This window comes from Falco biarmicus, chromosome 6 (assembly GCF_023638135.1).
Source record: "Falco biarmicus isolate bFalBia1 chromosome 6, bFalBia1.pri, whole genome shotgun sequence".
In the NCBI taxonomy this organism is placed as follows: Eukaryota; Metazoa; Chordata; class Aves; order Falconiformes; family Falconidae; genus Falco; species Falco biarmicus.
Window position 1 is genome coordinate 73,145,657 of NC_079293.1, and position 15,525 is coordinate 73,161,181.

Genomic DNA, 15,525 nt, shown 5'->3' on the forward strand with positions numbered 1-15,525 from the left:
ACCCCACCCTATCCCCCGCACAGGGACCTGCCTGGAAAAGCATCTGGGCATGGGGAAAGGCCAGATCCTGACACGCTCTGCGCAAGGGACAGAGGTTGAGCTGCCCAAATTGGTGGGACTGGGGCTGTCCCTGCTGCCAGGGGTCTGCCTGGTATCCCAGGGCTGCCATTCCCTGCTCCATCCCAGGCACCTGCTGGGCCAAACATGGGAGATCGTGGGGAGAAAGGCCACAGATGAGACTGTCCTGGGTGGAAGCAGGAACAGATCTGGCCATCTGGAAAAGGGAATGGTCTTGGCCTGCCCTGTGGCTCTAGGACATGTTTCGTCAGCTACTGACACCCGAAACGAGGAACAATTGTTCTTTGCACATGTGCTGGCACCTCAATCAACTGCCAGCAAGCAGTGACATGTGTCACTGCAGCAGGACACCCGGGTCCCTGCAGTCCCCGGGGGGGGTTGGTGTCCTACTGCAGCATCCTGCCCCTGGCTCTGCCCTCCTGTCCAAATGCAGGAGTAGCAGAGGGAATAATCCTGCCCCAGTGAGGTGGTGCTGAAAGGGCTCACGGTGATGGGAATTATTTAATGTCACCGCCCCTGCTGCTCTGATGCAGGGCATAGAGAGGGAGGATGCTCCATGGTCACGCTAAATTAACTTTCAGTGGCAGCTTCCCAGGGGACATTCCCCCTGTGCCAGGAGGTGACAATTGCCCTCCTGGGCTCCCAATTGTGTTCTTCTCCTCCCAGTGGAACTTTTCTGTTTGGTTTTCAAGTTGTGTAGGCGAGAAAGGGCAGAGGGGGGAGAGGGAGAAAGGAGAGGAGGGAGCGGGGAGCCAGCCTGGTGGGGCTCAGCAGCCAGGGCACACTTGCCCCATGGGGCAGAGGCACACCGAGCTCGTCCAGAAGGCAGCTTGCATCTAGTTTTGCACCCAGTGAAAGCAAAAGGAGGAAACCCCAAAGATTTTTCCAGGAGGTGAAGTGTGCAAAAAGCTGAAACAATAATCACTCAGGAGGCAGAGATGTGATTTCTCTGCCCCCAGCAGCACGCTTCCTAGACCTGTGGCTCTTTCAAATGTACGTGTGCTTCAGCAACAGGTTGTGCCAAAGGCAGGGTGGTTCCCCATCCAGAAAAAGCACAAATACTTTGGGGAAAGTTTTCTTGCAGGTTTGGGAGAATTTCTGCAGGAAGAGAGACACCCCAGTGCACAGAGCAGCCTGGGGAGGGGGGAAGGCTGGCTATCCGCTTCCCCTCGCTGTGGCCTCCAGGCAGGTGATAGGGGTACCCAGGTGTCCAGAGGGAGCCACATCACCCTCTGACTTCTCTTTGCATCTGGAAATTAGAGCTGGAGTGATAATTTACAGGAGCTTTGCAAGTTCCTGCTTACCAGTGCTGTGGCTCATGGGGTGCTGCAGCACACAGGATGCTATGGCTCACGGAGTGCAGTAGCTCATGGGGTGCTGTGGCTGGCAGGGTGCTGTAGCTCAAGGGGTGCTGAGGCTCATGGGGGGCTGTGGCTCACAGGGTGCTGTAGCTCAAGGGGTGCTGTAGCTCGTGGGATGCTGTGGCTCACAGGGTGCTGTGGCTGGCAGGGTGCTGCTGCTTTCCCAGCACAAGCTCTGCTCTTTGCCAGCTGGAGCTGCGAGGTGTAAGCAAACAGGGTGCAACACAAGCTGTTGCTGGGAGCTGCTGCATCACCCACCACCGCAGCCCTGGGTGGGCTGGGGAAAAGGCAGAGGCAACTTCTCCTTCTGGGGAGCAACCGGCATCTCCTTACTCCCCAAAATGCTCCCTGCTGAGCCCCTGAGCTGAGCCCCAGGAGCATCCCTGGTCATCACTCAGCTGCCACAGCTTCTCTCCTGCTCTGGGACCTCTCCAGACATGGAAAAGCAGCTCAGATGCCTGATTCAGCCCCAGACTGGGGACCCCAGCCAGACACCTCTTGCAGAAGATGCACAGTTTGTCTGCCGTGGCTCTCCGTCCCCCAGGGCTGCACTGGGGCTCATCCAGGAGGCACAGGCAGGGCAGATCGAATCCCACCCCACTGCCCTGCCAGTGGGCAAAGGGGTTCGAGCCTGCTGCCAAGTGCAAGCAGGGAGTTGAAGCACCCTCCTGCTGCCAGACCCAGGACTGAAGATCCTGGGAGGGTGAGGTCTGGTTCTGGAAAGGGACTGAGCTCTCTGCTTCCAGAGAAGATGGGAAAGGAGAGCATTCCTGTGAGAGGAGAGGTGCTGGACCCTTTCCCAGGTCACTGCCCCTTCCAGTCACTCCAGCTCCTGCTGAGAGCGAAAGGATGGTGTTAAAAGGGGGCTGAGGAAGGGAAGCAGAGATGAGCTCTGCTTGACTCCCTCTGCCTGGAGTGAGAAAAAGCATGATGTGAGCAGGTATCTTCATTTCTGGCATCAAACTGATGAGGGCTCATGCAGTGGGCCCTTGGATTGCCCTAACAGCCGCTCCTCCATCCAAGCACCCTGGTTCTTCATCCCAGCTCCTTGCTTTTCATCCCTGCTATTCCATCCCAGTGTCCTGCCACTCCACCTCTGCACCCATGCTGCTCCATCCCTGCGTTCTGCTCTTCCAACTCTGCTCCTCCATCCCAGCACCTTGCTCCTCCATCCCAGCACCGTGCTCCTCCATCCCAGCACCCTGCTCCTCCATCCCAGCACTGTGCTCCTCCATCCTAGCACCCTGCTCCTCCATCCCAGCACTGTGCTCCTCTGTTCCAGCACCCTGCTCCTCCATTCCAGCACCCTGGTCCTCTATCTCTGCTCCTCCATCCTAGCTCCTTGCTCCTCTGTCCCAGCGCCCCACTCTTCCATCCTGGTATCCTGCTCCCCCAGCCCAGCACCCAGCCGGGTTTGCAGCATTTCCCTCTCCCCTTCCCTCCCTTCTGCAGCCCGGCTGCCTGGCTGTGACTCATGCCCTCTGCAGCACAGACACTCAAACTCCGGCCACTTCTGCTTCTTGAAAGCCACAAATGCATCCGGGCTCAGGCAAGGTCATTTACTCCCTCTCTGCTGCCATTGCAGCTGCCAAAAATAAAATAAAATAATAATAAAAAAAAAAAAAGCAAAAAGACCTCCTAAAAAGCAAACTGTGCTGTCTCTCTTCTGGCTGTGCTGCCGAGTCACTCCCAAAAGGCTTTTTATTTTGTCTTTGCAGGATCCTAATGCATTTCTGCCCTGACAGCCAGACACCGAGTCCTGCGGGAAGGGGGGGGGCTGCTGAGGCTCCTGCGGGCAGCACTCTCCTCCTTGCCCGCAACAGGGGTTTGTGCTGCTCCAGCTGTCCCCGCCACCACCTTTGGGCAGACTGTGTGGAAATTCACTTTACATCACTGCTCTGAGAGACAGTTTTGGGGGCTGGGAGGGGAAAGCACTCAGGTTCTCCATCCTCATGTCTCAGGAGGAAAGCGGAGCAATGCCTCTGGGACCAGCTCCCACCCCATCCTGGGAGATGGACTAAGGGGCTGGGACAGGAGCTCTGCAAGTGGGACTCAGGGAAACAGGTTTGTTCTGGGGACTGCCCAGTGCAAAGGACATCATGGTGGTGGTTGCTTGGCCTGGGTCTCCCAGGGCACGCTGTCCATACAGATGTCCCCCCGTCTTACTCTGCCACGGCAGCCTGGGCAGGTGGGGGCACTGGCATCCCTGGGGCTCCTGCACAGGGACTGGCACTGCTGGGACAGGTCACACTGTGTGGCCTGGGTACCACCCTGCCTTTCCTGCAGCTGGACGTCCAGAGAACCTCCTGTGAGCCACCTTTGTCTGCAGACCAGAGGCTGGGAGGGCTGGCAGTGCAACAGCCTTTGGGGAGGGGTGGAGTGGGGTGGGATGGGATCCGGTGGTATGTTTTGGGCTGGGCTGGGTTGTGTTCGGATGGGATGAGCTGGCAGGGGATGTGTTGGGGTGGGATGGGATGGGATGGGATGAGATAGCATGGGATGGGATGGATTGGGATAGCATGGGGTGGGATGGAATGGAATGGGAGGGTTTTTCCAGGTAGAGCAATAGCCAAGGCTTCTCTGTGACCCCAGGGCAGAAAGATGGTCCCTTGTCCGCCTCCGATCAGCAGCACTGAAATGAACCTGTGGAAGTGACAGGGCCAGGCCCTTGCAACAGGCTGGTACCGCTCTTTGGGTGCCAAGACTGCCAGATCCTGCAGTCTGCCCTGCTCTGCCCCTCCTGCCCAGCCCAGGCCTAACACTGACCTTGGCTCTGACTTCCTTGTGTTTCCTTTGCTTTCTTCCTTGGGTCCTTTGACCACTGACATAACCTGAGAGTATCCTGCAGGGGACCTTAGGCTCTGAAGCTAGATAGGGCCATGGGATTCAGGCTCCTGCACCTTGCACCTCACCGGGTGCTGTTTCATTCCACAAGGCAGGTACAGGCTGTACAGCTCCACTGCATCATCTGCAGAGCTTCTGCTGTGTTTTTGCCCATTCCTGCTGCTCAGGTTTACATGGAGGTCCCAGGAGCTGTGGCAGCTCCTGTGCTCCATGGTGTATGACTGTGTGTGTTTGCTAACAAAATACAGGGCTTGGATATCTTTATAGGGCCACTGAGCCGGAAGGTTTCCACGATACGTCTCCATCATTCATGCAGAAAGTCGTCATGCAGCAGAAAGAAGATGCAAAGTCCTTTTGGTGCTTCCTAACCTGGTTTGGGCTGGGGCTGGGGCTTCTCCCATACCAGTGATCCTGAGCTCTCCACATGCATCTGAAAGGGGCTCAGAAAGCAGGGATCTGATGGGTGGTGCAGACTGCGGGAAGGGCTCCTGCAAGAAGGACACCTAAAGCAAGGACCTGAACTTGGTCTTCTCCTCTCAACACATCCCTGTGCTGCTGGGTTTGGGTGTTCCTGGCGTTGCCCTTCCTCCAGCCCAGCAGCACCAGCTCTGTGAAGGGGGAAATTTACTGCACCAGCTCATTATTTTGGCAGGTTATTTCCCAGGGAGTGTCCTTAAGCAGCCCATCATCCCCAGGTTTTGGAGAGGGGCTTGACAGACCCCAGGAAGTTGCTCCAGGCTCCCCGGGATCATCGGGTGCTGCAGGCACAGGTGGGTGAAGGAGGTGTCTTCCTGGACAGCATAAAACTGGAAAGTGGCTGTGCAGATCACTGACTACATCCCTGCTGGGCATCGTGGTGGGGGTGGTGGGGGGCCCTGGGGCAGCAGCGTGCTCCAGCAGCACGCACCTGTCCTGGCCTCGCTGGCATTGCTGCTCCCTAATGCATCATCAGCCTCTCCAGCCAGCTTGATTTAGCTCCGGTAAATGGCTTGGTTTCCTGATCTGATTTTTTCTGACGTGAAGCTGTTCCTGCCCTGTGAGCTGCTCTCCCCGCCACAGCGGCTGGATGGATGCAGTCCCTGGGGACCTGACACTTGTCTGCAGAGGTGAGTGGGGAGCGAGCCACCTTCCCCTCTGCCCCAGCAAAACCAGCAAGGCAGCCACTGTGCTGTGCAGGGCACGAGGACCCCCCGTTCCCCCAAAACACTCTCTCCCTGCAGCCCCAAAACAGACCCGGCCTGGCAAGAGCCGCGTGATCCCTTAAAAACCCAATGAAAACACCAAAACGGTTGTTCGTGCCATCTGGAGCAAAAGAAAATGGAATTTTAATTAAAAACTCATGAGCTAGATGCTATAAATACATCGTCTTGCTGTAAGTTATTCACCCATCAGGAACATGGAGGTCTGATCCAGGGCTCAGCGAGAGGAGCAGGGTTGTTTTTTCATTTCTGAGGATATTGATTTATTCCCCCCCCCGGCCTTGCTTTTCCCATTCAGTCCAGCTTCTCCCCGAGCCCTGGTGAGCAGCAGCACCCAAGCACCCAGCACCCGGTGGGTTCGCAGAGCCCCAGCTGAGCTCAGAGCTCTTTGCCTGGAGGGCTGGAGGCTGGCAGAGCGTGCCAGCCCTTGGGCCATGGCCAGCAGATCTCGGCACCAGCGGAGGGAAGTATCACTCTGGGTAAACTGGGGCCTGGATTTCTTCTTTCCAAGCACTGGGAATAACACGCGGATGAAACCAGCAGCTACCTTGAAGAAGCAGCAAAGTTTTCATAACAGACCCCAAACTGCCAGGCATGCTGATTCCCCAAACCAGCCACCCCCATCTGCTGAGAGAAGACTCAGACTTCCATGTTGTGGCAGTGCCTGCAGCTGCCTCGGCTGAAGAGGCAACCTGTTAACCCTGAAGCCTAATGATGGACATTTAAAAGTCACCAGAAAGGAAAAGCTTCCTGACAGCAGCACTGGGCAGGATCAAAAATTCACCTGGCCCAGGATTCTGTCTCCGTTCATGGAGAACAGGGGTCTCCAGGAGAACAGGGAGCCCCAGATTAGGACAGAAGCGGAACAGCCCAACCCGTCTGGACACTTCCAGCCTCAGGAGTTTATGGATGTCCCAAAACACAGGCAGAAATACCCACATGGTGTGGAAATCTTGGGAAAGGGTTTTCATCTCAGCTGTTCTTCAGACCCTGTTTAGGTCCTTTTCAGGGTCTCACACAGGGAATTAGCTGGTTCCCAGTGGTGTGGCAGGAGCAGGAACCAGGGAGGCCAGTCCTGCTCCCAGTCCTGTGAAGTGCAGGTAATAACCCTGCCATGCAAACAGGCTCTGCCTTGGGTTCTCTGGGAAGCTGGCAACCATCATCAGGGAAGTGTTGACCTTCTTTAGCACAGGGGAAACCTCAGAGGGAAGGAGGATGGGAATTAGCAGCAGGTCTGTCAGAAAAATTCTCAAATCCTCCATGCTCACACACAGCAAATCTCACAAAAAAAGAGCCCTGGGTCCCTGCTAGGAATATCTTTGCAGGATGCTGCCAGACCCCATCCCTGCCTGCTCCTGGGTAGATTCTGTGCCAAAGCACATGGGATCTGAGCTCTCCCCAAACTCTTCCCCAGGGAAGAGAGAGCAGAGCTGGCCTGGATGAAATGCAGAGCTCTGCTTGCAGGGTTTTCCAGGGCAAATCCACCCCACCACCCCCTGCTCCAGCCCAGCTGTGCTGGTCTAGCTTCTGCAGTGATGCTTTTATGGGCAGAGGGTTTTGTCAAGGCTGCTCAGTCCCACTCTGGGGTAAGGTGGCCACATGGGTGAGGAGTACAGAGATGTAATAAACTGTTCTTTTAATAGTTTGATGTGCAAAACGTTTTTCCTGGCTCAAGCTTGCACGCTTCAGCATTCATTTATGAACCCTGCTGATAAATCATGGAGATGCTCTGCTGACCCCAGCCCTCTGGACACCGTGAATCATCCCAGCCCAGGTCCTGCAAGAACAAGGAGGCCCTGGACAGGTGTTGTCTTCTGGATCCAATGGTGCCAGGAAGAGTGGACCCTGCTTGCAGTTACTTTGATCTTCCCTTCTCCAGGAGGTAATTGCCCTCCTGGAGAGCTCCCAAACCCATGTCAATCAAGAGGAGCTCAGTGATTCAGCACATCCTTTGCATGGTGTTTAAACCAGGCTGAGATGAACCACGCTCCAAGATTCTGATATCTCACTCTAGATGATGGTGGGAGACAAGTTGCTGGACTTCAAATAGACGTAAAACTTTGAGCTGGCTACAGAAACAGCAAGACTATCATTATTTAACTAGATCAAGCAAACCTAAGTTATTCAGCTTAAAATGGGGCGAGGGAGGACTTGTCAGAGCTGATCTGAAGCTTTTTCACGTCCTGAGCTCTGGCAGGGCTGGCGAGCAGAAGAATTCTCTTTCGTGAGTGCTTTTTTAAGAGCACACACTTTGACGGGCCGAGACACGAGATCAAACCGATAGAAAACTGGAAGCCACCAGAAAACTTTCCCAAACGCCTGTTGTGATTCATTTGAAGTACATACTTTTTTTTGCTGTCACAAAAAGACAGAACTAAGAATGCTAATAAACTAAAAGCAATGTAAATATAGAGCGAGGCAGTCAAAACAACAAAACCTCAGCATTTGTTCTGATTTTAAGTGACACACAAAGGCAACAACCTTGCACTCAGAAACACGCCAAGGGAGAGCTTTGCAAGCGGCCGATAATGCTGGTGTAGGGGTGGCTTGTTTTCACTTTTGTGGCATCACAGGCTGTCTGGAAGCAGGCTTCCAAGCCCAAAACACAGCATGCTTTTCAGGAGCAAAACACCATATCTGGATTCCTTAGTATGAAAGCATGAGCACTGTATCTTGCCATGCCACATGCACAGCCAGAAAAGGAACACAGGAGGACTGGCAAGGCTTGGGCTACCTCTTGCAGAGCAGTATCCCTCAGGGATGCTTCTTGTTTCCCACTGCCAGCATCTGGGAGAAGCTGGTGCCCAGCTCGTGCCCATGCACACCCCATGTGCCTGAACCATGGTCCCTGTGTGTGCAGCTGATGCGGGCACGGGCTTCAGACACACCCACACAGCGCACTACAAGTGTAGCTGTGATGACATCACTTTTGCTCATGTGCTCATGACATAAACGGTGGTATGTCCTGTCCCCCATCCCTGAGTGCCCACCTGAAGCCGCCCTGCACACTGCACCAGCTCATGCAACCCACCCCGGCGTGCTCTGCCCTGCTCCAGGGTGGGATGGAGCTGGGCACCTCCTGGGGTGGATGAACAGGAGGCATTGCCTGGGTTTGGCTGGGGTATATGCTCTGCTGTAGTTGTACCCCCAGAGCTTGGCTCCAGATGGACTGCCATCCCTTGTGCCTGCTCTGGGTGGGAGCACCCACTGTACCCCCTCAGCCCTGTGCTCCCAGCATCATTCAAGGGCTGCACACGCACTCCAGAGCAGCATCTTCTCCCTTCTCCTCCCTGAACCTCTAACATAGCAGCAGTACCCCAAAATAGGCGGGATTCAGTGAGGTACAGCAACCTTGGAGTGTTCTGGGGTCTTCCCTCATGTCTGCAAGTCCCTCTGCCTCCCCATGTCAGGAAGATTTCTCCAGGGCTATGCCAGGTTTACGCAAAGTGCAGCAAGCTGCAATAACAACAGGGCTGTTTAGCTGGCTGAGGTTGAGCCAAGCTGCGAGGTGCTGCCAACCTCCTGTTCCCCTGCCAAGTGCACAGTGCACAGGCTTTCATCACCTGCTGGGAGCCCAGCTCGTCTCAGGAGTCACTGCTGGCGCTGATCTGGTGCTTTGGGAAAGATCTCTATGCTTTGGGAAAAGTCCTGGGTTACGTACGGGAAGGATATAAGCAGTGAACGGTCACGCCGTGCCAGACCCCAGCCATACCCGTGGTGCTGGCTCTGACTGGGACTGCTGTGGATGCCCAGGGGTGGACACAGCCTAATGAGAGTGTGTGGAGGAAGGCTGGTTTGGGTAGGCTGGAGATGTTGTTTTGCCACGAGGACAGTGAAGGCACGTGGGACCCCTCCTGCATCCTGGGTTGGTCTTTGCTGGTCACTGGCAGATGGAAAGATGTGAGAGGCCCTCCTTTGCTATCCTGAAACCCTACAAACCCCTGTGAGCCAAGCAAGATCACCTCTAGCTGCTCCCTGGCCACAGTGTGGAAAAGGAGCATCATCCTGGTCACACTACTGCTCCCTTATGAAGCGAAGAGCAACAAGGGGACAGGATAGAAGAGAAATGAAGGAGGGTTGGCATATAAGGCAGTACCATGAAAATGGGATGGCTCCTTACAGCCAAGCCCCTCCTGGTTATCCATGGGGAAGCAGAGATCCCACCAGTGGGATTTCTTTGACCTCCCAGGAGATGCCCCATCCCTGGCAGTGCTCAAGGCCAGTCTGGATGGGTCTTGGACCAACCTGGTCTAGTGGAAGGTGTCCTGTCCGTAGTGGGGTGGGTGGTACTAGATGGTCTTTAAGGTCTCTTCTAAACCAAACCATTCGGTGGTTCTATGATACCAGGGAGAGCAGCTGTAAGAGCGAAGCCCACCCTGACCCACCATTGCTGGGGAAGTGCGGAGGAGGAGGCTGTAGCCTCTTCCTAAAACCCAGCAGTGAGATGCATCGTGCTGCTTGCAGAGTGGAGGATTTTAATCTTAACTTCTCAAATCGTTTTGTTTGCTGTCAGGACAACTTGGGATTTCAGCTCCCTATAGTTTTCTCAACAAAGCCCTCATCCTGGCAGTTTGTCTCTGACCCTGGATGACTTCCATAAGGGACTTTCTGGAGGAAAATGCATGGGATGGGTGCTGTCAGGGTTGGGATGGGTGCTGTCAGGGCTGGGAAGAGCCCTGGTGATGGAAAGATGAAACCTCTGCTGATGGGAGCATCTGAGCATGGGATGTTCTGCAGAGGAGAGGGAAATCCCAGGAGGAAAGGAAGTGCAATGGGGCCTGGAGAGCCCCTGTGAATGAGGGAAGCCCAGGTGGTGGTTTCACAGGGCAGAAGTCCTTCTCTTTCACCACAGATGCCCGAGGAAGTCCTATGGGGAGACAGCTGACCCAGGGGCTGAGCTGAAATCATCCCCTACCTGGAGCTGGAGCAGGGGCCATCGCTCTGGGACCATTGCTCAGGCTCCCTTTTGGGTTTTCCTAAAAGGACTTTTTTTCCTGAAGGATGAGTATGCCCAGGCTGCTAGAGGGCATAGGTTCTCTCAGTCTCTGGAGCTGCACGTGGCATGGGCAACTGTTGGGAGCAGGACCATGGCACGAAGCAGGGGAGAAACCAATATCACAGGAGATATCCTCTGGGCACCAATATCTCTAGTCAGTGCTGGAGCCAGAAGGCATCATCTCTTCTAGGATCAGCCAGTTCTTGGCCATGGTTTGACCTTCGGGACCACCAGGTCCCCACAGCTGCTGGGAAGGATCAGATGGAGCTGCTCTAATGAAATCTCTGTTCTCTTGTTTCCAGCTGAGGGCTGCCCCAGTGCTGTCTCTGCACCAGACAGGCCACCCACCGCCTTGCATCCAGGCTGTGTCCCAGCACCACGGCCACAGGCAGAGCTGGATCCAGCCCCTTCCTGTGTCCAGTTCAGTAATCTAGATGGCTCATCCATGGGATGCTGTGAAACAGATCATGTCCATTCTCCCACCCTGGCTATGTGAGAGTCCTTGCTGGGATCACAGCAGCTTCTGGTTGCTGTGGTTCATGCCATCAAACACTGGCATCTGCCAACACCGGGTATTTAACTTTGCACAGATATGAAGGGCAAAGCCCCAATTCATCTCCCTTCCAGCTGGCCTGAAACTAGGCATCGGTCCACGCAGTTGGCAGTGGTTCATCCTCACTCAGGCAGCCAAGGATTGCACAAAAAAGCCTGGGAAAGAACAGAGAGAAGGGGACGGTTGTTGGGCTGGGAAGATAGGGACTCCTCGCCTCTTGCAGGCACCAAGGGAAAGTCATGCACAAGCTGAGTAACTCCAGCCAAAAACCAGACACAGGCTCCTGTGGCACCTGGGACACTTCTGGCATTTGTATTCTGAGCAGCAAAAGAGCAAGAGTCATCACAGGTGAGTCATGGGCACAGGCGCCCTGGGGAACTATGGAATTGAAATCGATAATTGACCTGTCCTGCTGAGGTCTGAGACTGGGACCCACAGTCTGCCAAGAGGATACGTAAACACTGGGGGGTTCTCCTTTAAAAAAAGGGGGAGGGGGGGAAGGAAGAAGAGAGGGATTATTCAGTGATGTGGCATGAATCATAGGCTACAGCTAGAGGCTGCTTGCCGGGAGGCCAGAGGAGCAAAACCGAGTTAAAATGCAAACTATGATGCCTGGTGAAATAGGATGAGGGATGCACTCATCTCTGTGGCTTTGCTCCAGGTCTGTGGGCCACGTAGCTCTGAGCAAGGCCAAGGTGAGCTGGAGGTGGCACGGGCTCAGCAGTGCCCACATGGGGAAGTCCAAAGAGGACCCGTTTTTCAGAGTCTTTTTGCTCTTTCTGCTGTCTGGTTTTGAGCACTTGAGGATGAAGGCAGTGGTTGTTCCGCAGAACATCCTGCCTATCTCTGAAATGGGAGCTGGAGAATCAAGGGAACATTTTCAGACTAAAATAGGTATTTGATGATCCCAGATTGTGATCCAGATGTCCACAAGTCTAGTGCCATTTGCAGTGCCCTCAGGTCACATCTGCTAGCCCAGAAAGCCATGGATCTCCCATGAATCTTTTGCCAGCCCATCAGAATGTCTTGCACACCCTCCCAGGTCCTGTGAGTACTTCAGATGGATCTGGCCACCTATGCTTGGGCGACTGGCTTGAGTCCATAACATCACAAGAGGGTTGTTCACACTCTCCTTCTGCTCAAAAGGCATTTCCAAAGAGCAGCTCATCTTAGTTCATCAAGGCACAAGATTATCTCATTGCACCTAGGAATTCCTGCTTTTCTCCTGGGACTAGCAATAGGTGGGAGGGTGAGAAGCTTCAGTGGAGATGTGTGAAGCTAGGTGTGGAGGATACCATGCCGAGAAGTTGCCAAGCTCAAGACATGGCCTGCAGGATTGGACTTTCCCAGGAAATACCTTTATGAGGAACACCAGGCACTGGAATGGGGCACATTGGGTCCATCCACGTGGGACATCTGCAAGCAAACCCAACCCAGAGGTGGGTTTGAGCAGAGCAGAGTGAGTGAGGGGTTGGGAGAACCGTCTCTTGTATGAGGGCTGTACTTGCAAGTTCAGCCTATAGCTGGGTGCTGGTGTAACTGGTTAGTGAACCTACATGTGATGCTGAGGAAGATCAGGCTGGGTCTCCAAGAGGTAGCGTAGCCCACTGCAACGCCACTGGTGGTCACCAGACTGTGCAAGATGGTGGGAGTAGCCCAAGCAATGGCTGCAAAAGAGTGACCCAAGCAATCACCCAAGCCCAGAGCTAATGCCACATGCCCTTGAGCAAGGAGGGGGCAGGCAGAGGGCAGGGAGCAAGGCTCAGTCTGCACTCAGCTGAACTTTTGTTGGCTTGTGAGCTGCTGTCAGGCCCCAACACATCAGCAGCCCGTGGAGCTTGGGATTCTGCTTCCAAGGGGGATAAGTGGTCTGTGGAGTAAGAGAGGATATAAAACTGGCATCTTCTGCCCCCAGGCAAAGCCTGCTTGTTCTGAGCATTCCCTGATGCATCCTTGTTAACCTGTTTTTGAAACTCTCCCTTCATTGACTTTGGATGTTTCAGACCAGCAGTGTGCTTTTTTCTAGAAAGGTTTTCCTTAACTTTCACTTCCTTCACTGCATTTTGAGCCTGGGCTTTTCTTCTGGACACCAGGACACCGGGAGACAGGATAGTCCCTTCCGATTTGCATTTGAAAAGCAGGGTCAGATCTCCCTGGCACTGTCTCTTCTCTACCCTGAAGCAATTCCCATTCCACCTGACTGCTGTTGTAGGTTGTATTTTCTGGAAGCAGTCAGAGCAAAGGCACTGGTGAACTGATGTGGGACCCCAGAGCATCTGCACTGGCCATGGAGTGCAGGGGAATAGAAGACATGAAGACGTCCAAGTGCTCAGCTGTCACACCAAGAGCTGTTTGAAGCAAGAACAGAATAGCGGGGAGCAGAGAGAGGCATGAAAGCCACAAGCGCCTGATATGACAGCAGAGGAATGAAATCAGAGAAAATCCAATTTTCACCGGAGAGCAAAAATAAACTCTGACAAGCGAGGGGAGGAAGGGAACAGCGTGTTCCTGAAACTGCTGCTTCCCCAGGCAATGCACACAACCCAACCCAACATGCACCAGCACACATCCCACAGCCCTGGGGTCATGGTCCCCAGAGGTGATGGGGACCCTGAGCTGTCCCAGCCCAGCTTGTTACTGGGGTGGTGCACGCTGCCGTGGTTACAAACCCCTCTGAGACCAGCAGAGAGGAGTCCAGAGGGGCCAGGGATGGGCTGTGCCAGCGCTAACAAGCCCTGATGGGCTCAGGCTCCATCCCAGCCTTGTGACAGCAGTGAGGTCCTCAGTGGGGTAGCTGCAGGGATGGAGCAAGATGCTCTTTGGCTACATGGGGGCTTCCCAGCTGCCTGGACAAGACCATTCCCCCTGGTCCTTGGGGGTGTCCTCTTTGCAGAGCTGGTGCAGACAGACATACGGCTGGATCTCTGCTGGGGGATGAGCCCAGTGAGGCTCAAGAGGCAGATGCCAGGCTCTGTCCCACCACTGGTCTCACCATCTCTCCTTCCCCTTGAAAATGTTGCTTTAAGGTGCTTCCCTGATGGAAAAAGGACCACAGGTCCATAGCTTGTCTTGGAGGGACTGTTTGTGGCCAATCTCCTGCCCGCCCTCCCTGAGTATTTCATTATCGGCTTTTCTAATCCACCTTTTCTTAGCATGCCCTCGTTTTTGCTATTATTTTGTGTTTTCCTATCTAATTAGACAAATAAATGCACAAAGGCAGCTCCCAGCAGGTAGCGAGCATCCTGCCTGTGAGCAATCAAGCCTGCCATGGGTCTCCTGCTGCTGGTGATGCAGGCTGGCAGCACCTTGATGCTGCATGGACTCGTTACCGTGAGAGGTGCCCCTCTCTATTGGGAGAGTTTTGGTGTCTGGGGACAAGGAAACCAGCTTTCTTAAAAAAAAGTTATTTCCTCTCAGTGCCTGGAGGTTTCATCTCCCTCTATGTTCATCCTTGCAGATAAAATACCTTTCTTGCAGGTGATGCATCTCATGGATCCATGTGAGCATCTACACTGGGTCCTGAGCAGGGAGGTCAGTCTTGGTGGGGGGCTTGGGGCTGTAGATGAGGAAGGGACCAAGTGACAACAGCATCTGTGGGAACTCTGTGCTCCTTTTCTCTGGCTTTGGGGTCCTACAGACATATGATACTCTGCAGAGATTTTACTTCTTAATTATTACCTTTTTCAGAGCAGGTTTCTGTTTCACAGCAACCCTTGCAAATGAACATGGCAAAGCTATATCCTGGCTAATCTGCTGGATCTGGCCAGCCTTGCCCCACTGAGTCTGCAAGAGACCTTGCCACCCTCCCAGCCTTGCTCCGTCCCTTCCACTCTGACTCCCCAAGGCAGGCTTGGACACCACAGGGTCCTCCCATCGGCAGGAGCCCCCCTCCCCAGCTGTGGGTGACTCCGCTTCCAGCGCCAGCAGCTGCCACAGCGGCTTCTTCATCTCCTCCCAAAACCTGCATCCTCCATCTGCTCCATCATCCATGTGGCTTTGCCCCGTGTGCCTTGTGCTGTGCACTGCCTGATGCAGCCCTGCCTGCACTGCTGCTGGCTCCCCAGCCCTGTGAATTGTCACGTTGCAGGCAGCTCCTTTTGCTGTACATCCAGCAGACGAGAGCTGGATGTGAAGAAAGACACGGTACCCCTGTCCTCCAGCTGCCCCCCTGTGACTCCTCTAGAACCACTTCTGGGGCTCAAACAGCACATTTGAAGGATGGAAGCTGCATCTGGCCAGCCTTGGGTGTTCAGGACCAGGCTGTGCTTTGGCTGGCAGAAGGAGCATCACTACCAGGATGATGCCGAATATCGACTTTGCCAGTCAGATGCTGATTAAAGCCCCAAGCCCCTCTGCCTCCCTCCTCTGATACAGGCTGATAATGCTGGCGATGCACCAGCAGACTTTAACTCCAGCTTAATTGCCCTCCCTTTCTTTCTTTATTGTTTTGATGAAAAGGGATCCGAAGAATAAACTCCAAACAGCTATTTTAAG